The 24,883-nt window shown below is 47.2% G+C and overlaps 1 protein-coding gene across 1 annotated transcript in view; it reads right to left on the bottom strand.

Moving 5' to 3' along the window:
- Window positions 1-24,883, bottom strand: part of DLEC1 (DLEC1 cilia and flagella associated protein) — a 144,864-nt gene that overhangs the window by 90,294 nt on the left and 29,687 nt on the right. The window lies entirely within an intron of this gene.

Here is a 24,883-nt window from a genome sequence, read left to right on the forward strand (position 1 = left end):
CCACTGAAACTACCTGTCCAACTATATAAAGAGGGGATAGCACCTTGAAGGCAGGCGTGCTTCAGAGACTTCCCAGTGATACACTATACAAGACGTGTCTTGTGTATTATTTCTGGTGATTCCCCACTTCCAAAGGCTGCTCCGACTGAGTGTGATCCTGACAGAGAGTTTCTGCTTGTATTTCTTTGCATGAAGTCAGAATAGCCTCCCAGAGGAAGATGGTGGCCACACCATGAGTTTTTCTCCTTTTATGCCCATAGCAGCCAATGACTCAGAGGTATTCTTTGCAGCATGAGATGGTGCATTGTCAAGATGACTTTGCTCCTGAAGGCACGTCTCTGCTTTTAAGACCATGGAAGAAAGTTGTCAGTCAGAAATTCTATATACTTTGCAGAGGTAATTTTCACACCTTCAGGAACCTTAAAGGGCCCTACCAGTTGTTTCCCCATGATTCCGGCCCAAAACATGACTCCTCCACCTCCTTGCTGATGTCGCAGCCTTGTTGGGACATGGTGGCCATCCACCAACCATCCACTACTCCATCCATCTGGACCATCCAGGGTTGCTCAACACTCATTAGTAAACAAGACTGTTTGAAAATTATTCTTCATGTATGTCTGGGCCCACTGTAACCGTTTCTGCTTGTGAACACTGTTTAGGGGTGGCCGAATAGTAGGTTTATGAACCACAGCATGCCTTTGAAGGATCCTACACCTTGAGAATCAAGGGACTCCAGAGGCACCAGCAGCTTCAAATAACTGCTGCTTTGTAATGGTATTTTGGCAGCTGCTCTCTTAATCCAATGAATTTGTCTGGCAGAAACCTTCCTCATTATGCCTTTATCTGCATAAACTCTGTGAGTCGCCCACCAGGGCAGGGTACTCGGTACCGGGTCTGGTCGGCTATTAAAGGGGGATGTTACGGTGGCTGCGACCTGGTCCATGTCCCTGGGACTCACTGTAAAGGGGAACGGTCTTTAAAGGGGAATTGTGAATACGTCTGTCATGACGCCACCTGTGGTGTTCGGTCAATAGGGGGACCGACGCTGCTTTAAAAGGGTCCTCTGGGGGATGTTGTTGCAGCAATGATGGTGACGCTTCCCACAGGTGAAGCAGGGCCCAAAGGGGTCCTAGAGTGTGGTGATGATGGTGTTTGCCGGTTAATGAGTAAAGGACACAAGTTGTAAAGTCTTTACCTGGTTTACTGTAGTTGGCAGGCCACAGCCCAGTGTACCGGCAACAGGTACATTAGGAGTCCAGGCAGCCTGGAAACAAGTGGAATCCCCTTGGCAAGTCAGGTTGGGAGTCTTCCACTTTGCGCTTGCTATAGTCCCTTGCTGTCTGTAATGTCCTAACAAGGTCCTGGTCCTTTGCCCTGTTCTGGGACAGGTACCTGTATGGTAGGCAGCTTGAGCCGTTCCTTCTAGGGTCTCTGCACAGTGACTCCATGGTGTTGCTGTACCACAGGCTTAATTTGGGAAGTATACGTATAATTCTGTGCCCTCCTGTTCTGCTATGGGGCTTGCAGCTCCCCACAGCCTCAGGCTCCCTGTACCTGGTTTCTGCGCTTTGGTTCCTCAGAGGCCCACTTGTAGCCTCCTTGTGCCCTGAAATCTCTCCTCTGCTCCTTTCCTGTCTGCTCTCCAGACTGTCTGATCCAGACTAAACTTGCTCCTCCTCCAAATCAGGATCTTTATCCAGGGAAGCTGCCCTAAAACAGGGTTTTGAGCTCCCCCTCCTGGCCTAGATTCAGAAGGTGTGTGTGTGATTTACCTGCCAAAGAGATTCCTCTTGTTTCCAGGCATAGCACTACCCTCCCCGAGAGGAAGGCCGCACTACTGTGGTACCCGAACTTCTGGGGTGCCACATCTGTGCTCCGTTTCTGTCACAAATCTCTTCACAGTATGATGATCACTGTTAAGTTTTCGTGAAATATCTAATGTTTTCATACCTTGTCCAAGGCATTGCACTATTTAACGCTTTTCAGCAGCAGAGGGATCCTTTTTATTTCCCATATTGCTTGAAACCTGTGACCTGCTTAATAATGTGGAACATCATTTTTAAGTAGTTTTCCTTTAATTAGAATCACCTGGAAAACTAATTATCAAGTGTTTAAGATTGATTTCAGTGATCCATTGAGCCCCGAGACACAATACCATCCACAAGTTTATTTGAAAAACAAAACAAGTAAATTTTTATGACACTTAAATCCAATTTGCATAATAATTTGGAGCACGGTGTAAAATGCACTTCCCATGGTCCTCCGAAGAATATAATGCACTCCCCATGGTCCTCCGAAGAATATAATGCACTCCCCATGGTCCTCCATACAATATAATGCACCACCCCATTCCCAAATAATATCTTTGGAATGAATAGGAACTGAGATTGTGATCCAACATCAGTGTCTAATCTTCCAAAATTTCCAGATAGATACCCTCCAAAACATAGATGGACATACCGCAGCTGCATCGGGCCCAGAGGAGGAGGGGAGCCTGTGGAGGCCCAGCTTATAATGAGGGCAATCTTGTCTTTAGCTCAGAGCACAAGGCTCCGGGGGTCCCATTGCCAGACTGCTCTCAATATTAGTGGCGCACCATGTAGGGGCCACACCTGGCATGTGTAAAAAGGTGCTCTAGTCTGATGAGACCAAAGTAGAACTTTTGGGCTAAATGCAAAGCACTATTTGTGCTGGATAACTAACACTGCACATCTCCCTGAAAATACCACCCCCGCCATTAAACATGGTAGTGACAGCATTATGCTGTGGAGATGCTTTTCTTGAGAAGGGGCAGGGAAGCAGGTCAGAGTTGATGGAAAGATTGATGAAGCTAAATACAGGGCAATCATGGAGGAACACTGTACAGTATAATGCAGTCCTCATGGTCCTCCATACAGTATAATGCACCTCACATGGTCCTCCATACAATATAATGCACCCCCATGGTCCTCCATACAATATAATGCACATCCATATAGTATAATGCACTCCTCATGGTGCGCTGTAGAATATAATGCATCTCCCATGGTCCTCCATGCAATAAAATGCACCTCCCATGGTCCTCCATACAATATAATGCACCCCCAGGCTATAAAAGACTTGAGACTAGGGCGGAAATTCATCTTCCAGCAGGACAATGACCCTTGATACTGCCAGAGCTACAATGGATTTGTAACACCCCAGGTTCCTGGTTCTTACAGTGGCATTGCTTTCCTCATGGGGAGAGTGATGTCATGCTTGGAAGCGATTAAAGATCTCTTTTAACAGGTAATCACAAACATGCAATGAAGCGATGGCCGGGGGACCACCATGGTGCAGGAAGACTACTGTACACAAGATAAGGTGCAAACAACAAAGGGTAGATTTATTGGGAGGCAAGGAATGTAGTGGGTGAGGAAGATGCAAACGGGTATGTAATGGCAAGAAACACTTTACAAGAGTTATAAACTTTATCTTGTCCGTAAAATAGCACGGTGCTCCAACTATTACAGACTCAGAATATGTCTCACAAGCAACTTTAAACAATACACAAATAACGATGCTACTCTACGTATAACCTCCCTGGCCTTTACTAAGCAGGCCACACGGCTGCCGTGTACTGACTACTGAAGCCTACACTAGGCCCTAACAGGTGCACCAAACAGGAACAGACTCACGGTGATGTTGGGGACTCAGGTCCAGTCCCAGGGGGGCCCCCAGCAGTCCAATATGATGGTGCGCACGGCTTTCTGTCAGCTCTGTGAAGCGTGGTCTTCTCCTTGCTTCTGGATCCTAGGGATACTCCTGGAAACTGTAAGTCCCTTTCTCAGTATCTTCGTGGCTTCACAAACTAGCACAGAACAGCCACCTTTGCTGTACCCGGAAAAGTCTTGCAAATCTCACAAGTACACTTCGTCCCAGACTGTGGGACCTTTCTTGTAGCAAACAGCACAAAGTCCTCTCTCGCAGCTTCAGCTCACACACACAGTTCAGGCTCAACTCCTCCCCTAATTCCAGGGCAGTTCATCTTCACAGCCTATAGCAGGGGGAAGCAGGACATTCCATCACACCAGACAAGGGGGTGCTGTCTCTTAAAGTGGCAGCGTGTTACTGTCCATAACAGCAACAACCTCTTACAGCAACATGTTCATACTCCAGGCCAGAAGGGGGAGCTCTGATCCAGCTTGTGGGTGGCTCCCCTTTATATATTCTGGACTGGAGGGGAAGTGAGTTAGTGTGTGCCAGACAGAAAACTGGAGCAGTCTGAGGCAGAGAGGGAAGATAGGGGCTGTGCAGCCACGAGAGGTGCTGCAGCTCCTGGAAAGAGAGAAAGGAAAGCAGAACAGGTTGTAGAGAGCGTGAAGGAGAAAAGAGGCACAGGTGAAGTGAAGAGTTGGGGAGAAGCTGCGACTGAGCTTCTTCTTCTGAAGCGCATGAATCCGGTAGCCAGAAGACCGAAGTTGTGCAGTACTCTACGTCTCACAGCAGAAACCGGCGGCATAGCAGATTGCAAGTTACCTGTCCATCATACACCTGAAGACACAGTAACACATAGAGCCCGGGTCATGATAGAGATCCTGTAAAAAGGCTCGAGCTACCTGTCATACAGGTAGTGTCCTACCAACAAGGGAGGACCTTGTGTGAGGCCTAAAGCAGCAAGGGACTGCAACACCGCGCTAGAAGGAAGGCTTCCAACCCCACCTGGTTAGGGGGATTCCAGACTTGCTTCCAAGCCGGCCGGGCCATACCAGCACCTGTGATCAGGTACCCTGGACTGTGGCTGTCTGCCATCAGTAAACCAGGTAAAGAGACTGCAACCCTGTGTCCTTCGTTTATTTTCCAGCACCGCACCACCCTTGCCAAACACACTGGGAGCCCTGGGGACCCAGCTTCACCTGTGGGAAGCCATACCATCCCTGCTGCCATAACATCACCCGAGGACCTCTTTAAGCAGTGTTGGTGTGACCGAGTACCACAGGTGGCGTCACAAACTTTTATTATTTCACAAACCCCCTTAAAGACCTTTCCTTTTACTTGGGACCCAGGGCCACGGACCGGGTCACCACTGCTGTGACACATCCCTTTAAGTACTGGTCCCAGTACCGAGTACCCCACGACCCTGGCGGGCGTTCCAGATGGTTTAGAGCAAAGCATATTCATGTGTGTGAATGACGAGGTCACAGCCCAGACCTAAATCCCATTGAGAATCTGTCACAAGACTTGAAAATTGCTGTCCATCCATCCAATCTCACTGAGCTAAAGCGAGGGTGCAAAGAAGAATGGGCAAAAATGTCAGCCACTGATGATGTGCAAAACTGGTAGACACAGACCACTAAAGACTTGCAGCAATAATTGCAGTGGAAAGTGTTCCTACAAAATATTGACTCAGGGGGGCTGAATACAAATGCACGCTACAATTTTCAGATTTATATTTTTCTAATATTTAGAAAATCATGTATCATTTCCTTTACAATTCACAAACACTTGCTACTATGTGTCGGTATATTACATAACATACCAATAAAAAAACATTCAAATTTGTGGGTGTAACTTGAAAAATATTGAACACTTTATGGGGTATAAATACTTTTTCAAGCCACTGTATATATACACACATACATAGTATATATAATCTGTATCTGTCACCATAACACAAGAGGGGCCCAGGCACACTTGTTGCCAGTATCTGCCCCTTCTCCATAAGTCCTATAGGAAGCTTCCCAGAAGGTTGGAAGCTACAACTGTGGCCCAGCTTCATAGTTATGTTTATGGCGGAATATCATCCCAGCATCGGTAGGTGCATTGTGCTGGCGTCCTAATAATTTTATCTATATAGTGTATGTCACTGTTGGCCATTGGCCATTCTCAGCATATTATGAAGACTGCTCCAAGCCTCCATAAACTATTTCTCTTTGAATTTCAGCTTTGTTTTCAGTTGTTCTACATTGCTCGGACCTTCGTTTCTTAGATACCAAACAATTCAATGAAAAAAATCTAAACTATCTTTCCAGTCAAGGTAAAAATATGCCTGAAGGTAGCTGAAAAATATGTCTGGCATCCTGCTGTTGAGTGTACGTAGTGTGTAGCCAAGGGATCACACAGCCAAGGACATGGGCGCAGCATCAGTAGCTGTGGTGGTGAATGGGTAGTGGCCGATAGAGTTTGTGCCTTCAACAGACTTACATTTCTCCAAAGTATGTGCGGACACAGACAGAAAAGGGCCCCTGTGCAGGAACAATAATATATGGGACATGTTCAGTCCAATAGATCAACAAAATGCACAATTCCACCATCTTTGGAGGTGAAGTGGCCCTCCTACCTCTTAGGTCCCAGTGCGGCTGCACAGGTTGGACCGGTGGCATGTTCGTCCCTGTTCCAAACAGGCTCTTAAACATACTAGTTACACTTTAATGAGAAACATAAGTATAATGGTTCAACATCAGTGAGGTACGCAGGCATGCAGGTAATCACTGAGAGGCAAATACTTAAAGTCCTCAGTTGGAACCTTTGTCGTCCAAACAGCATCAGTTCTTCTGAGTAATACTTGCATATAGTATTGAAGGAACTCAGCAGGGAGGTTGCTCCAAACATCTTGGAGAACTAACCACAGATCTTCTGTGGATGAAGGATTTTTACAAGCCTTGATCCAGGACAGGAAGTCTGTAGTTCTCTGCAGAGGCGTAGCTAGGGTTTTGGTTCAGGGGGGCGAAGCTTCTGAGTGGGCCCCTAACCAGGTTTCAGCTCAGAGGGTGCCCGGTCACAATTCCCCTCAGAACTGCTTTGTTCTCCTTTGCTTCTCCCCTCTCACACTTGCTACCAATGCAACCCGCCTGGTTCTCTTCTGTCCTGGAGCTGCAGCACTCCTCTCTGCTCACACTCCTCTCTCCTCCAACTCCTAACTCCAACTAACTACCTCCTCCTCCAGACCAGAATACATATATCTGAGGAAGCCCCCTTAATCAGGGTTCAGAGCTCCCCCTTCTGGCCTGGATTCAGAATGTGTTGCATGTGGGCGTATTACCTGATAAAGGGAATCCTCCTTGCCTCCAGGCCTGACATCACCCTCCCCGAAAGGAAGGCATCATCACTATAACAACCGGTTACCTGGGGTGTTACACTTGCGCTGTTGGCATGGGGACCTACAGGTTCCCTTTAAGCCAATAAGAAGTCATACGAAGACTCACATGCCCACATCTCCATAAACATCAGGGAGTGTTTTGCCATACAGTGTTTTGGCTTTTGAAGGGCCCTAAACTTCAGACCTCTGGTGATTCTGTGGCTCAATAAGTAAAAGTTCAATTTTACCCGACAGTACAATGTATTAATTCCAAATCATCATAGCTTCTTGTTTTTTTTTTTTTACTAGTTTTTATATTCATTAAGCCATATTTCCACATATTGTAGGTGTTCTAAAATACAATGCAGTGGCCTGATTGAGCACTAACGAGCAGGGGCGGACATATCATTGGTGCAAACTGTGTAGCCGCACAGAGTTAAGAGAGACACTTCCATCTCCAAAGTAGGTGGAATGGTGCATTATGATGAGCTACTGTGCTGCACGAGGGTCTTCTCCTGTCTGTGTCCGCCAGTGCTAATGTTGTACTTTGTGTCTATGTGTAGGATATCATGTTTGACACCAATAAAACCCCTTTCTATTAGTGCCAAGACCTGTCTCTGTTTAGTGCCTCACTCAACAGGATACGAGCATTAAGTATACTGGAAAATTCAGACGTATCTCCCCAAATCAGGAAGCAGGTTTCCTGCGGGATCCCTCTGGACCCATGAGTACAACAAATACTTCTTGGTCTTTATTTGTAAACTACGATCATAGTTGAATAGAGGTTTTACAAATATTGCTGATTTCTATATATACCGTAGTAGGAAAAAAATTGAAACTACACTGTGTTCCAAATTATTATGCAAATTGGATTTAAGTGTCATAAAGATTTAATGGTTTTGTTTTTCAAATAAACTCGTGGATGTTATTGTGTCTCAGGGCTCAATGGATCACTGAAATCAATCTTAAACACATGTGATAATTGGTTTTCCAGGTGATTCTAATTAAAGGAAAACTACTTAAAAATATTGTTCCACATTATTAAGCAGGTCACAGTTTTCAAGTAACATGGGAAAGAAAAAGGATCTCTCTGTTGCTGAAAAGCATCAAATAGTGCAATGCCTTGGTCAAGGGATGAAAACATTAGATATTTCCTGAAAACGTAAGCGTGATCATCGTACTGTTAAGAGATTTGTGGCTGTATCTGAGCACAAATGTGTTTGTGCTGATAAAGGCATAATGAGGAAGATTTCTGCCAGGCAAGTTCATCGAATTAAGAGAGCAGCTGCTAAAAAGCCATTACAAAGCAGCAAACATATATTTCAAGCTGCTGGTGCCTCTGAAGTCCCTCGAACCTCAAGGTGTAGGCTCCTTCAAAGGCTTGCTGTGGTGCATAAACCTACTATTCGGCCACCCTTAAACAGTGTTCACAAGCAGAAACGGTTGCAGTGGGCCCAGACATACATGAAGACTAATTTCCAAACAGTCTTGTTTACTGATAAGTGTTGAGCAACCCTGGATGGTCCAAATGGATGGAGTAGTGGATGGTTGGCGGATGGCCACCATGTCCCAACAAGGCTGCAACATCAGCAAGGAGGTGGAGGGGTCATGTTTTGGGCCGGAATCATGCTGCTAGGGGCATAAAAGGAGATAAACTCATGGTGTGGCCACCATCTTCCCCTGACCTCAACCCTATAGAGAACCTTTGGAGTATCATCAAGCAAAAGATCTATGAGGGTAGGAGGCAGTTCACATCAAAAAAGCAGCTCTGGGAGGCTATTCTGACTTCATGCGAAGAAATACAAGCAGCAACTCTCCAAAAACTTACAAGTTCAATGGATACAAGAATTGTGAAGGTGATATCAAAGAAGGGTCCTATGTTAACATGTAACTTGGCCTGTTAGGATGTTTTGGAGTTAAATAGCATTTTTGTTCAGTGAATGTGACCTCCTAACGCTGCAAATTCCACAAATGAGCATTTTCAGTTCTTTAAAACATATCAAATGTCTAGAAATTCTACTGTGCCTAATAATTTGGAACAGTGCATTTTGAGGTTTTATTCATTTTGGAGATTATACTGTTATCATTGGGAGGTTTCTTCAATAAAATCCGATGTATACTCTAACGGGTGATGACTTTTATTAGACTGACTGTCATTTGCACCGACCATTTAGGAAAATCCGAGAAAAATGTCATTTGCATAATAACTTGGAATATAGTGTATGATTCCTTAATTTTAATTTCCCTGAGAGATAAAAGGATCCAGCGAAACCTACTAGTCCCTTTTTTCGCTATATAAATTTTGTCATACACCACTTGCCTAACTGCGTACCTATGCTACCACTGTGCATAGCTCCTGGACTTTTGCTGTATTGCCCAATGTGATGTCCAAACAAAAATGTGAATGGCACTGAAGCTTAGCTGCAATATATCCAATCATACAATAGTTGCATAATGTTCTATAAAGACAGGTAAACCAAACCAGAGACCATGTGCTGTGGCCCCTTCGTATACCAAAACTAATTCAGGTGAATATGATCAACAGTTAAAGTAAATTTTACTAGCTAGGTGACTATAACATCTATTTAAAAGGCTTTAACAGAGATGAAAAGTTTGTTTACAGCAATGAGCTAACACTAGTGACACTTTGATAGCTGTTGCAACGGTCTGCTGGCAAACACTTCAGCAGTACTTCCTTCACAAAAACACAATCTGTCACCTTCACATTGCAGCACAAACACAGTGCTGGTTGCGGCTCCTTTTCTTTGCAGCAGTATTCAGCAGTAACTTTTGCCCTGCAACTTTGCAGCCTACTCACTGTCTCTGATGTGGTTCTTTTAACACTAAGGGTATGTGTCCATGTTCAGGATTGCCGGCGCTTTGGACGGAGCGGAAAACTCGCTCCGCCCAAAGCACCGCCCCCTTCTGAACGCGCAGTGATTCCGGATGTGTTCATTGCACACATCCGGAATCACCACACCCCATTCATAGGGCCCTGGCGTCGCCGCCAGGTAAACAGACATGCTGCGTTCTAAAAAGACGCGCCACATGTCCGGAAATGCAGGGTGCGTGTTTGCACGCATAGTGAAGATGTAATTTCAAAAAATCACCTCCACTATGCTGTAACATCTGGACACTGCGGATTGAACGCTGCGGTTGTATGCAGCGTTCAATCCGCAGCTAATCCGGATGTAATCCTGAACGTGGACACATAACCTTAGACTTTAAACCCCCCACTAAGAACTAATTCTCTATTCTCCTCATTGCTCTACCTAATCTTTGCTCTTATGGTGGCTAACTTCAGAAACACTCTTCACTCACAGGTATAAGCCTCTCTGCTCCCCTCTGTGATAGAAATCAACTTCCATGCTTTATAATAATGGTTCTCTTATCTAAGGGCCAATCTCTTCCTCTTATGGAGGATAACAACAATTGTAGTGCAGGAGGGTACTTCTTCCACGTTTGTCTGTAGCACTAACTAGTTTACTGGGGTGGCAAACCAATTGGCAAATGTTACTCTCCCTCTTACTGTCTAGCTTACTATCTGGACTTCTCGCTCCACATAGCTACAGTCTGTGATATTTGTAAGAGGGCAGGAAATCCATTTCAACCCTCTTACAGACAACCCTTGTACAGGTGTTTCTCACAAAATTAGAATATCATCAAAAGGTTAATTTATTTCAGTCCTTCAATACAAAAAATGAAACTCATATATTATAGAGTCATTACAAACAGAGTGATCTATTTCACGTGTTTATTTCTGTTAATGTTGATGATTATACACTTTTTGTATTGAAGAACTGAAATAAATTATCTTTTTGATGATATTATAATTTTGTGAGAAGAACCTGTATATTCACCAGTAGGGTTGAGCGACTTTCATTTTTTTAAGATCGAGTAGGGTTTTGGGAAACCCGATTTTGTCCAGAGTCGAGTCGAGTGCAGTCGGCCGATTATCGCTAAAAGTCGGGGATCGACCGAAACACGAAACCCAATGCAAGTCAATGGGGAAGCATAGTCGGCAGTGAGTGGAGGCCAGGAAAACACCTACAGTGCCCATTTTAATGCCAAAAACATCCATTCTTGTTTCTGAAGCTTGCCAATCTTAATTAACTGTATAATAATAGTTGGGCATAGGGAATTGGGGGAAAGTTGTGGGGGGAGTAGGGCTGGCTCAAGTTTTTCGTGGGCCCAGGAAATGCGGACTACGTCACGGCGGTGTTGCAGGGAAAGGTAAGTATTTAAACGTTGCAAGTGCTGTGATCCTGAGCAAGCAGGGGGGGGCCCACTCGTTCGCATTGGCACTGGCACAGGGCCCCTCAAAGTACGGCGGTGTGTTTGCATGGCGGGGGCGCCTCCCACCAGCAGCGACACTTTTGCGTACTCTGAGGGGCCCTGTGCCAGTGACGTCGCCAACGAGTATGCCCCCCACCTGATGAAGGAACCTGCACTTTCATCTGCACCTTCCTCTTTGTCCCTGTGTAAGGTGGTATAACATGCGGGAAGGGGAACCTTACTTTCAGCAGGGTCAGATTCTGGCTGTGTAGAGTACAAGGGGAATGTAGTGGTCTAGGTCAATGTACCAGCAGACTCATTTAGCAGTGGCTGGGCAATGGGCAGGATGAGGAGGAAACAGATATAGGGCCAAAGAATAAAGTAGGCTAAATGCAGTTCAAAATTGGTAACAGGACTAAACAGGCGGCATTGCTTTGTTCAGTGGAGTAGCAAACCCAAGAGCAGCAGACACTGTTTCAAGGGCCTAACCACACTAGTAGGCCAAATGCAGTTTAATATCTGATAGTATAGGGCGAAAGCCAGAATGTGGAAGCTCAGCTTTGTTCAGTTGAGGACAACACCAGGGAGGGGCAGACACCTTTAGTAGGCCGGAAAAGCCTATTGCATTTTTTAAAATGGTAATTTGGAGCAGAAGGTTGAAGCTCAGCTTTATTTAGTTGAGGACAACACCAGGCAGGGGCACACAGACAGACACCTTTAGTAGGCCGGAAAAGCCTATTGCATTTTTTAAAATGGTAATTTGGAGCAGAAGGTTGAAGCTCAGCTTTATTTAGTTGAGGACAACACCAGGCAGGGGCACACAGACAGACACCTTTAGTAGGCCGGAAAAGCCTATTGCATTTTTTAAAATGGTAATTTGGAGCAGAAGGTTGCAGCTCAGCTTTATTTAGTTGAGGGCAACACCAGGGAGGGGCACACAGACAGACACCTTTAGTAGGCCGGAAAAGCCTATTGCATTTTTTAAAATGGTAATTTGGAGCAGAAGGTTGAAGCTCAGCTTTATTTAGTTGAGGACAACACCAGGCAGGGGCACACAGACAGACACCTTTAGTAGGCCGGAAAAGCCTATTGCATTTTTTAAAATGGTAATTTGGAGCAGAAGGTTGAAGCTCAGCTTTATTTAGTTGAGGGCAACACCAGGGAGGGGCAGAAGCCGTTAGTAGGCCCTAACCACCATTTTGTTTTTTAAAAACCACTTAATGAGAGCCGGAAGGTTGAAGCTCAGCTTTATTCAGTTGAGGACAACACCAGGCAGGGGCACACAGACAGACACCTTTAGTAGGCCGGAAAAGCCTATTGCATTTTTTAAAATGGTAATTTGGAGCAGAAGGTTGAAGCTCAGCTTTATTTAGTTGAGGACAACACCAGGCAGGGGCACACAGACAGACACCTTTAGTAGGCCGGAAAAGCCTATTGCATTTTTTAAAATGGTAATTTGGAGCAGAAGGTTGCAGCTCAGCTTTATTTAGTTGAGGGCAACACCAGGGAGGGGCAGAAGCCGTTAGTAGGCCCTAACCAAAGTTGAAGGCCAAATGCAGTTTAATTTCTGATACTATAGGCCGAAAGCCAGAAGGTGGAAGCTCCGATTTAGACAGTGGAGGACAATTTGAACTAGATGGGCATTTCCTGAAGGAAATACATGGTGCTTGAACAGCACTGCCAGCTGCCAATGAACCTCAGGAGCAAGTCTGGCATGCAGGGCCCTGCCCCTGGGTATCCAATTTGGCCCCTTGGTAGCCACTTTGATGTGCGGGGCCCCTTGTTAGCAACTTTGGCCCCTTGGTAGAAACTTTGATGTGCGGGGCCCCTTGTTAGCAACTTTGGCCCCTTGGTAGCCATTTTGGCATGCAGGAATCCTTGGTAGCCATTTTGGCATTTAGGAATCCTCGGTAGCCACTTTAATCGGAGGCCGGGGACCCTCGGCCTCCGATTTGGTGGCCGGGGACCCTCGGCCTCCGATTTGGAGGCCGGGGACCCTCGGCCTCCGATTTGGAGGCCGGGGACCCTCGGCCTCCGATTTGGAGGCCGGGGACCCTCGGCCTCCGATTTGGTGGCCGGGGACCCTCGGCCTCCGATTTGGTGGCCGGGGACCCTCGGCCTCCGATTTGGAGGCCGGGGACCCTCGGCCTCCGATTTGGAGGCCGGGGACCCTCGTCCTCCGATTTGGAGGCCGGGGACCCTCGGCCTCCGATTTGGTGGCCGGGGACCCTCGGCCTCCGATTTGGAGGCCGGGGACCCTCGGCCTCCGATTTGGAGGCCGGGGACCCTCGGCCTCCGATTTGGTGGCCGGGGACCCTCGGCCTCCGATTTGGAGGCCGGGGACCCTCGGCCTCCGATTTGGAGGCCGGGGACCCTCGGCCTCCGATTTGGTGGCCGGGGACCCTCGGCCTCCGATTTGGTGCCCGGGGACCCTCGGCCTCCGATTTGGAGGCCGGGGACCCTCGGCCTCCGATTTGGAGGCCGGGGACCCTCGGCCTCCGATTTGGTGGCCGGGGACCCTCGGCCTCCGATTTGGAGGCCGGGGACCCTCGGCCTCCGATTTGGAGGCCGGGGACCCTCGGCCTCCGATTTGGAGGCCGGGGACCCTCGGCCTCCGATTTGGAGGCCGGGGACCCTCGGCCTCCTATTTGGTGGCCGGGGACCCTCGGCCTCCGATTTGGAGGCCGGGGACCCTCGGCCTCCGATTTGGAGGCCGGGGACCCTCGGCCTCCGATTTGGAGGCCGGGGACCCTCGGCCTCCGATTTGGAGGCCGGGGACCCTCGGCCTCCGATTTGGAGGCCGGGGACCCTCGGCCTCCGATTCGGTGGCCGGGGACCCTCGGCCTCCGATTCGGTGGCCGGGGACCCTCGGCCTCCGATTCGGTGGCCGGGGACCCTCGGCCTCCGATTCGGTGGCCGGGGACCCTCGGCCTCCGATTCGGTGGCCGGGGACCCTCGGCCTCCGATTCGGTGGCCGGGGACCCTCGGCCTCCGATTCGGTGGGCGGGGCCGGGGGGGCACTTACTTTTCACACACGGGGCCGGGGGGCACTTACTTTTCACACTTTTCACACACGGGGCCGGGGGGCACTTACTTTTCACACACGGGGCCGGGGGGCACTTACTTTTCACACACGGGGCCGGGGGGGCACTTACTTTTCACACACGGGGCCGGGGGGCACTTACTTTTGACACACGGGGCCGGGGGGCACTTACTTTTCACACACGGGGCCGGGGGAGCACTTAATTTTCACACACGGGACGAGAGGGTGTCATATTGACTTTATTCTGATGTTTGACTGTGATAAATGATCATGTCCTAAAATGGACACCGTACATTTGCATAGCTGCCATCTTTGGAAGGTCAAGCTGGGGGTAATGGAAAGTTCGCCATTATTTCCTATGGGAAATTTTTTTTTTTAAATGCGATTTAAATAAAATCTACATATCGGATCGACTATAAAAGTCATAGCACACCTGTCCCCACCGAGGCCTTCGAAACGCCGCCTGAACGGGGTCTCTGCGCCGAGCGGTTCGGGCCGCATTAATTGCGGAAAACGCGGAGAAGAATAATAATAATAAAATATAAGAAATCGGATTACAATATGTTGCTTGAACCTAGGAGGTTCAAGCACCATAATTAGGGACTGCAGACAGACTTAGTAGGCTGTCCCCTGTGGACCATGCATCCAACACATTAACCCATTGCGCCGTAATGGACACGTAATCTTCCGTGGCCATGCCTACAGGTCCATGCGTCTGTTGTCAGGTGCACCTTTGTACTCACAGATTGCCAGAGTGCATGGACAATGCGGTCTTCTACATGCTGGTGGAGGGTTGGGATGGCTTTTCTCGCAAAAGAAGTGTCGACTGGTTAGCTTGTAGCGTGGTACAGCGTAGTCCATCATGGCCTTATTAATAGTAAATAAAATATATAACTAGGCTCTATGAACTTTTAAATAGGTTCCAGGGGTACACGGGCAGCATTGGTGTGGTCAGTGGAGGAGTATTGCAAGTAGGGGCTGCAGACAGGCTATCAAAGGCCTAAAATACCAAACAGTAGGCACTCATGGCAGTTTTACATCGGTTACATGGATACACAGGCAGGCACTCCAGGCAGCATTGTGGTCAGTGGAGGAGTATTGCAAGTAGGGGCCGCAGACAGGCTATCAAAGGCCTAAAATAACAAACAGTAGGCAGTCATGGCAGTTTTACATCGGTTACATGGATACACAGGCAGGCAATCCAGGCAGCATTGTGGTCAGTGGAGGAGTATTGCAAGTAGGGGCCGCAGACAGGCTATCAAAGGCCTAAAATAACAAACAGTAGGCAGTCATGGCAGTTTTACATCGGTTACATGGATACACAGGCAGGCACTCCAGGCAGCATTGTGGTCAGTGGAGGAGTATTGCAAGTAGGGGCCGCAGACAGGCTATCAAAGGCCTAAAATAACAAACAATAGGCTCATTGCAGTTTTACAGCGGTTACATGGATAGACGGGCAGGCAGCTTGGTGGTGAGTGGAGGAGTATTTAAAGTAGGGACCGCAGACAGGCTTCAAAGGCCTAACATAAGAAAATGGGCTGGCTGTAGGCACTTTATAATTGGTTCCAGGGGTACACGGGCAGCAGTGGTCTGGCCAGTGGAGGACTAGTGGAAGGAGGGACCGCAGACAGGCTTCAAAGGCCTAACATAAAAAAATGGGCTGGCTGTAGGCACTTTATAATTGGTTCCAGGGGTACACGGGCAGCAGTGGTCTGGTCAGTGGAGGACTAGTGGAAGGAGGGACCGCAGACAGGCTTCAAAGGCCTAACATAAAAAAATGGGCTGGCTGTAGGCACTTTATAATTGGTTCCAGGGGTACACGGGCAGCAGTGGTCTGGTCAGTGGAGGACTAGTGGAAGGAGGGACCGCAGACAGGCTTCAAAGGCCTAACATAAAAAAATGGGCTGGCTGTAGGCACTTTATAATTGGTTCCAGGGGTACACGGGCAGCAGTGGTCTGGTCAGTGGAGGACTAGTGGAAGGAGGGACCGCAGACAGGCTTCAAAGGCCTAACATAAAAAAATGGGCTGGCTGTAGGCACTTTATAATTGGTTCCAGGGGTACACGGGCAGCAGTGGTCTGGCCAGTGGAGGACTAGTGGAAGGAGGGACCGCAGACAGGCTTCAAAGGCCTAACATAAAAAAATGGGCTGGCTGTAGGCACTTTATAATTGGTTCCAGGGGTACACGGGCAGCAGTGGTCTGGCCAGTGGAGGACTAGTGGAAGGAGGGACCGCAGACAGGCTTCAAAGGCCTAACATAAAAAAATGGGCTGGCTGTAGGCACTTTATAATTGGTTCCAGGGGTACACGGGCAGCAGTGGTCTGGCCAGTGGAGGACTAGTGGAAGGAGGGACCGCAGACAGGCTTCAAAGGCCTAACATAAAAAAATGGGCTGGCTGTAGGCACTTTATAATTGGTTCCAGGGGTACACGGGCAGCAGTGGTCTGGTCAGTGGAGGACTAGTGGAAGGAGGGACCGCAGACAGGCTTCAAAGGCCTAAAATAACAAACAATAGGCTCATGGCAGTTTTACAGCGGTTACATGGATACACGGGCAGCTTGGTGGTGAGTGGAGGAGTAGTGCAAGGAGTGTCTGTCCCAGTACTCCCAAAATATAAATAGATGTTAATGTCTCGCAAAACAACCAAAACAAAAAAAAAGGTGGCATACTTAGGTACAGGGGTGGGCTCATCTGCTGAGTTTCTGACATAGTAATTTGGCAGTAACTATTTAATGGTGCCAATATAGGACACAGACACAGACTACTTTAAGTTGCATCATAGATGTCTACAAATGTGTATTGTCAGTGCCAGACATTGAATGATGTCAGCGAATAGACTAAAGATTGGTGGAGCTGTGCGACATAATTTTGCATGTGGTAGAGCACATTTTGAGCTGGGGTAGGGGGGAACTCTCTAGAGGCCGGCGGGACCGCCCCAGGGCCCCTCATGTTACAACGGTGTGTCTGACGTTGGGTGCGCACCACCACCGCCAGAGACACTACATTGTACTATGAGGGACCCAGTAGCAATGCCGTCAACCAAAAGCGAGCACACCCACCTCTTCAGACAAACAGCAGTCTCACGGGTGCTTGCGCCAAGTCGCGATACCACGGCCCCGTGTGGGGAGTTTGGCCATTTAGGGAGGTGTAAACATGTCGTATGCTGTACAATCAGCTGCAGCAAATTAGACATTAGAAAAGTAATTCACAGGCAAGAGCCTTTCATAGGAAAGCTAGGTGTCGGCCGGGCAAGGTGGGGCAAAAGATTTCGAAATCCAGTTGTGGTTCATTTTAATGAATGTTAGATCGTCAACATTTTGGGTAGCCAGACGAGTCCTTTTTTCGGTTAATATTGAACCTGCAGCACTGAATACTCTTTCTGATAGGACACTTGCTGCCGGGCAAGCAAGCTCCTGCAATGCATATTCTGCCAATTCTGGCCAGGTGTCTAATTTGGAGGCCCAGTAATCAAATGGGAATGACGGTTGAGGGAGAACATCGATAAGGGATGAAAAATAGTTAGTAACCATACTGGACAAATGTTGTCTCCTGTCACTTTCAATTGATGCAGCAGTACCTGTCCTGTCTGCGGTCATAGCAAAATCACTCCACAACCTGGTCAGAAAACCCCTCTGTCCAACGCCACTTCTGATGTGTGCACCCCTAACACTCCTAGTCTGCTGCCCCCTGGAGCTCGTGTGAGAACGATCACGTGCGCTGTGTGCTGGGAATGCCTGAAGCAAACGGTCAACAAGAGTTGATTGTTTGGTTGCTAATATTAGTTCCAAGTTCTCATGTGGCATAATATTTTGCAATTTGCCTTTATAGCGTGGATCAAGGAGGCAGGCCAACCAGTAATCGTCATCGTTCATCATTTTCGTAATGCGTGTGTCCCTTTTTAGGATACGTAAGGCATAATCCGCCATGTGGGCCAAAGTTCCAGTTGTCAAATCTCCGGTTGTGATTGGTTGAGGGGCAGTTGCAGGCAAATCTACGTCACTTGTGTCCCTCAAAAAACCAGAACCCGGCCGTGACACGCAACCAATTTCCTGTGCCCCCGGGAAAGGTTCGGCATTAAAAATATACTCATCCCCATCATCCTCCTCGTCCTCCACCTCCTCTTCGCCCGCTACCTCGTCCTGTACACTGCCCTGACCAGACAATGGCTGACTGTCATCAAGGCTTTCCTCTTCCTCTGGTGCAGACGCCTGCTCCTTTATGTGCGTCAAACTTTGCATCAGCAGACGCATTAGGGGGATGCTCATGCTTATTACGGCGTTGTCTGCACTAACCAGCCGTGTGCATTCCTCAAAACACTGAAGGACTTGACACATGTCTTGTATCTTAGACCACTGCACACCTGACAACTCCATGTCTGCCATCCTACTGCCTGCCCGTGTATCCTCCCACAAATAAATAACAGCACGCCTCTGTTCGCACAGTCTCTGAAGCATGTGCAGTGTTGAGTTCCACCTTGTTGCAACGTCTATGATTAGGCGATGCTGGGGAAGGTTCAAAGACCGCTGATAGGTCTGCATACGGCTGGCGTGTACAGGCGAACGTCGGATATGTGAGCAAAGTGCACGCACTTTGAGGAGCAGGTCGGAGAACCCAGGATAAGTTTTCAATAAGCACTGCACCACCAGGTTTAAGGTGTGAGCCAGGCAAGGAATGTGTTTCAGTTGGGAAAGGGAGATGGCAGCCATGAAATTCCTTCCGTTATCACTCACTACTTTGCCTGCCTCAAGATCTACTGTGCCCAGCCACGACTGCGTTTCTTGTTGCAAGAACTCGGACAGAACTTCCGCGGTGTGTCTGTTGTCGCCCAAGCACTTCATAGCCAATACAGCCTGCTGACGCTTGGCAGTAGCTGGCCCATAATGGGACAACTGGTGTGCAACAGTGTCATCTGCCGATGGAGTGGTTGGCAGACTGCGTTCTGTGGAAGAGCTGTAGCTTCTGCAGGAGGACGAGGAGGAGGAGGAGGAGGGGGTGCGAACGCCTACAGCCAACTGTTTCCTAGACCGTGGGCTAGGCACAACTGTCCCTAAATTGATGTCGCCTGTGGACCCTGCATCCACCACATTCACCCAGTGTGCCGTGATGGACACATAACGTCCCTGGCCATGCCTACTGGTCCATGCATCTGTAGTCAGGTGCACCTTTGTACTCACAGATTGCCTGAGTGCATGGACGATGCGCTGTTTAACATGCTGGTGCAGGGCTGGGATGGCTTTTCTGGAAAAAAAGTGTCGACTGGGTAGCTCGTATCGTGGTTCAGCGTACTCCATCAGGGCTTTGAAAGCTTCGCTTTCAACTAACCGGTAGGGCATCATCTCTAACGAGATTAGTCTAGCTATGTGGGCGTTAAAACCCTGTGTACACGGATGCGAGGATAAGTACTTCCTTTTTCTAACCAGAGTCTCATGTAGGGTGAGCTGGACTGGAGAGCTGGAGATCGTGGAACTTTCGGGTGTGCCGGTGTACATGGCAGACTGAGAGACGGTTGGAGACGGTATTGTTTCCGCCGGTGCCCTAGATGCAATATTTCCTCCTACAAAACTGGTGGTTCCCTGACCCTGACTGCTTTTGGCTGGCAAAGAAACCTGCACAGATACTGCCGGTGGTGCAGAAAATGGTGGCCTTACAGTGACGGAAGGGATGTTGCGTTGCTGACTAGCTTCATTGGCCGAGGGTGCTACAACCTTGAGGGACGTTTGGTAGTTAGTCCAGGCTTGAAAATGCATGGTGGTTAAGTGTCTATGCATGCAACTAGTATTTAGACTTTTCAGATTCTGACCTCTGCTTAAGCTAGTTGAACATTTTTGACAAATGACTTTGCGCTGATCTGTTGGATGTTGTTTAAAAAAATGCCAGACTGCACTCTTCCTAGACTCGGATCCCTTTTCAGGGATTGCAGACTGAGCTTTAACCGGATGGCAACGCTGTGCTCCAACAGGTTTTGGCTTTGACACGCGTTTTGGGCCAGATACGGGCCCGGCAGATGGAACCTGTTGCGATGTTGATGCCTGCTGCGGCCCCTCCTCCACCTCCGCTTCTGAACTACTGCCGCCTGCACCCTGTTCCCCCAATGGCTGCCAATCGGGGTCAATAACTGGGTCATCTATTACCTCCTCTTCGAGCTCGTGTGCAACTTCGTCTGTGTCACTGTGTCGGTCGGTGGTATAGCGTTCGTGGCGGGGCAACATAGTCTCATCAGGGTCTGATTGTGGATCTGTACCCTGAGAGGGCAATGTGGTGGTCTGAGTCAAAGGAGCAGCATAGTACTCTGGCTGTGGCTGTGCATCAGTGCACTCCATGTCAGAATATACTTGTAATGGGCATGGCCTGTTAAATGTTTCACTTTCTAAGCCAGGGACGGTATGTGTAAAGAGCTCCATGGAGTGACCCGTTGTGTCGCCTGCTGCATCCTTCTCTCTTGTTGTAGTTTTTGCTGAGGAGGACAAGGAAGCGACTTGTCCCTGACCGTGAACATCCACAAGCGACACGCTGCTTTTACATTTACCAGTTTCGGAAGAGGAGGCAAAAGAGCTAGAGGCTGAGTCTGCAATGTAAGCCAAAACTTGCTGTTGCTGCTCCGCCTTTAAAAGCGGTTTTCCTACTCCCAGAAAAGAGAGCGTTCGAGGCCTTGGGTAGCCTGACGACGAAACTGGCTCCACAGCTCCAGACTTAGGTGGAATATTTTTATCCCCACGACCACCTGATGCTCCACTACCACTACCATCATTACCAGCTGACAATGAACGCCTACGACGACCTCTTGCACCAGACTTCCTCATTGTTTTAAAATCTTAACCAAAGTAACTTTATTTGTTGCTGTCAAACAACTTACACGGTGAGCTATAACTTCAGTATGATTTCAATATCCCTTAACAGGTTGGTGAGACCACAAGGAAAATCAGGCACAATGTTACACACTCTGTTTTCTGTGGCACAAAATCACAGAGATGACACACACGCAGGACTGTCACTCAAGCACTAATGTCAATATTAATCTCCCACCTAATTTATTTTTTTTTTTTTCTCAGGGAGACTTTAGAAACCAAATAATATTAAAAAAAAAAAAAAAAAAAAGGCTTTCTATGGCCCACAATTAGAGAGAGAGAGGTGGCACACCCAGGAGTCAAGACTGGCACACAAGCTGAAAGGGCAATATTACTCTCCCACTGTTTTTTTATGTATTTTTTTTTTTTTTCAGGGAGACTTTAGAAACCAAATAATAAGAAAAAAAATAAATAAATAAATAGGCTTTCTATAGCCCACTGAATGAGAGATAGCACACACAGCAGTGGCACACAAGCCCTGACTGAGGCCAATATTTTTCTACCACTGATTGATGTAGTGTTTTTGTGTTGAGGTAGAATTTAGAACACAAATCAAGGAAAAAAAAAAAAAATGCTTTCTATGGCCCACTGAATGAGAGAGAGGTGGCACACCCAGGAGTCAAGACTGGCACACAAGCTGAAAGGGCAATATTACTCTCCCACTGTTTTTTTATGTATTTTTTGTTTTTTAAGGGAGACTTTAGAAACCCAATAATATTTAAAAAAAAAAATAAATAGGCTTTCTATGGCCCACTAAATGAGAGGGAGAGAGGTGGCACACCCAGGAGTCAAGACTGGCACACAAGCTGAAAGGGCAATATTACTCTCCCACTGTTTTTTTATGTATTTTTTGTTTTTTAAGGGAGACTTTAGAAACCCAATAATATTTAAAAAAAAAAATAAATAGGCTTTCTATGGCCCACTGAATGAGAGGGAGAGAGGTGGCACACCCAGGAGTCAAGACTGGCACACAAGCTGAAAGGGCAATATTACTCTCCCACTGTTTTTTTATGTTTTTTTTTTTTTTTTCAGGGAGACTTTAGAAACCAAATAATATTAAAAAAACAAAAAAAAAAAAATAGCCTTTCTATGGCCCACTGAATGAGAGAGAGAGGTGGCACACCCAGGAGTCAAGACTGGCACACAAGCTGAAAGGGCAATATTACTCTCCCACTGTTTTTTTATGTATTTTTTGTTTTTTAAGGGAGACTTTAGAAACCCAATAATATTTTAAAAAAAAAATAAATAGGCTTTCTATGGCCCACTGAATGAGAGGGAGAGAGGTGGCACACCCAGGAGTCAAGACTGGCACACAAGCTGAAAGGGCAATATTACTCTCCCACTGTTTTTTTATGTTTTTTTTTTTTTTTTCAGGGAGACTTTAGAAACCAAATAATATTAAAAAAAACAAAAAAAAAAATAGCCTTTCTATGGCCCACTGAATGAGAGAGAGAGGTGGCACACCCAGGAGTCAAGACTGGCACACAAGCTGAAAGGGCAATATTACTCTCCCACTGTTTTTTTAGGTATTTTTTTTTTTTCAGGGAGACTTTAGAAACCAAATAATATTAAAAAAAAAAATAAAATAAATAGGCTTGCTATAGCCCACTGAATGAGAGATAGCACACACAGCAGTGACACACAAGCCCTGACTGAGGCCAATATTTTTCTCCCACTGATTGATGTAGTGTTTTTGTGTTGAGGTAGAATTTAGAACACAAATCACGGAAAAAATAAATAGGCTTTCTATGGCCCACTCAGTGAGAGATGGCACACACAGGGATGGCACTGTAGCAGAAATGCCAATCTTAATCTCCCACAAAAAAAAAAAAAAAAAAACAGGGACTGTCCTACAATTACTATCTCCCTGCAGTAATCTAAGCCAGGTATGGCAGGCAGCAATAGGAGTGGACTGATGCACAAATTAAATAAAAAGTGTGGACAAACAAAAAAGATAGCTGTGCAGAAAGGAAGGAACAAGAGGATATGTGCTTTGAAAAAAGCAGTTGGTTTCCACAGTGGCGTACACACAGCAATACAGCTATCACGGAGCCTTCTAGGGCAGCCCAATGAGCTACAGCGATGAGGGGAAAAAAAAAAAAAATAGCTTCCACAGTCCCTGCACACCGAAGGTGGTGTTGGACAGTGCAAATCGCTGCAGCACAAGCGGTTTGGTGGTTAGTGGACCCTGCCTAACGCTCTCCCTGCTTCTGACGAAGCGGCAGCAACCTCTCCCTAAGCTCAGATCAGCAGCAGTAAGATGGCGGTCGGCGGGAACGCCCCTTTATAGCCCCTGTGACGCCGCAGACAGCAAGCCAATCACTGCAATGCCCTTCTCTAAGATGGTGGGGACCAGGATCTATGTCATCACGCTGCCCACACTCTGCGTTCACCTTCATTGGCTGAGAAATGGCGCTTTTCGCGTCATTGAAACGCGACTTTGGCGCGAAAGTCGCGTACCGCATGGCCGACAAGCACAGGGGTCGGATCGGGTTTCATGAGACGCCGACTTAGCCAAAAGTCGGCGACTTTTGAAAATGATCGACCCGTTTCGCTCAACCCTATTCACCAGTAAAGCAAAGAGAGAGTGGGATTAAGACAAAATAAACTATTCGCCAGGCATCTTGGCACCTGGGTTTGCAGCAATCAGTGCAGTCTGTGATGAAGCAATCCCTCTAAAAGAATAAAACACTTTTTATGAAGTTCTGACTTTTTGTCAATTTCTCTGTAAACATTTTAATATAGAGTATGTATTCTATCATGACATACAATTTGTAGAATGAATAACAGGCTGCAGCTATCTAGTCTCGGTCTAGTCTATATGCTCTCTACTATTATCATAGCCATTGTGTTTGTTTCCTGATCACCAGACAAGTGGAATATATATTTTAAAACACCACTTGTAGAAATCAATTTCCCTAAAGGAAATCCACAAAGGAAATATGTGATATGTGATAACATTTTCATGGTTTCTCTAGTGAAAGTTTTTTACACTGAGTTCGGTCAGAACCAATTATAGCTTAATTAGTTTTTAACATCCGAGCACAGTCCGATGATTTCCACGGACTCATTGACTTGCATGGCAGAGTGTGATACGAATATCAGATTAAACTTGGGCATGCAGCAATTTTTCCTGGGACAGACTCTTTCCAAGATAAAAAAATCGGACATGTGCACGGCCCCATAAATTAACATCAGGCCCGGTGTGATCCAGTGTTTTGTTCGATCGCCCTCAGACCGATAATACGACCGTCTGCACGAGCCCTAAGACTTGGCTACAATTGGTAAAGAAGACTAAGAGTTTACCTTGAATTTAACTAAGGAAACTTCCCCTTGATCACCAGAATTTCTGACGCAGTTCTACATCATACACATGGAGACTTGTCCATATTTCCTCGAGATTTAGAGATGTTTGTCCAAATTGTGGTGTAGGATTTTACTCACTCAGCTGCGGTTTGAGATAGGCACAGGAAGCGGTTTCATAAGAAAATGTCTGGTCAGGTTTATTAACTTCATAAAAATGTTTAAGCACAAACAAACAAAAGATGGCCTTCTCTGTCACAAAGTCAAAACAAACTGAAAAAAAAAAATAGTCCACATAGCACTGCGGGTCCACCTGCTCAGGTCATTGTCTTTAGCAAGCACACTGGAGGACTCCACACCTCCAGTCACAGACACTGACTG

Source organism: Ranitomeya variabilis, chromosome 6 (assembly GCF_051348905.1).
Source record: "Ranitomeya variabilis isolate aRanVar5 chromosome 6, aRanVar5.hap1, whole genome shotgun sequence".
In the NCBI taxonomy this organism is placed as follows: domain Eukaryota; kingdom Metazoa; phylum Chordata; class Amphibia; order Anura; family Dendrobatidae; genus Ranitomeya; species Ranitomeya variabilis.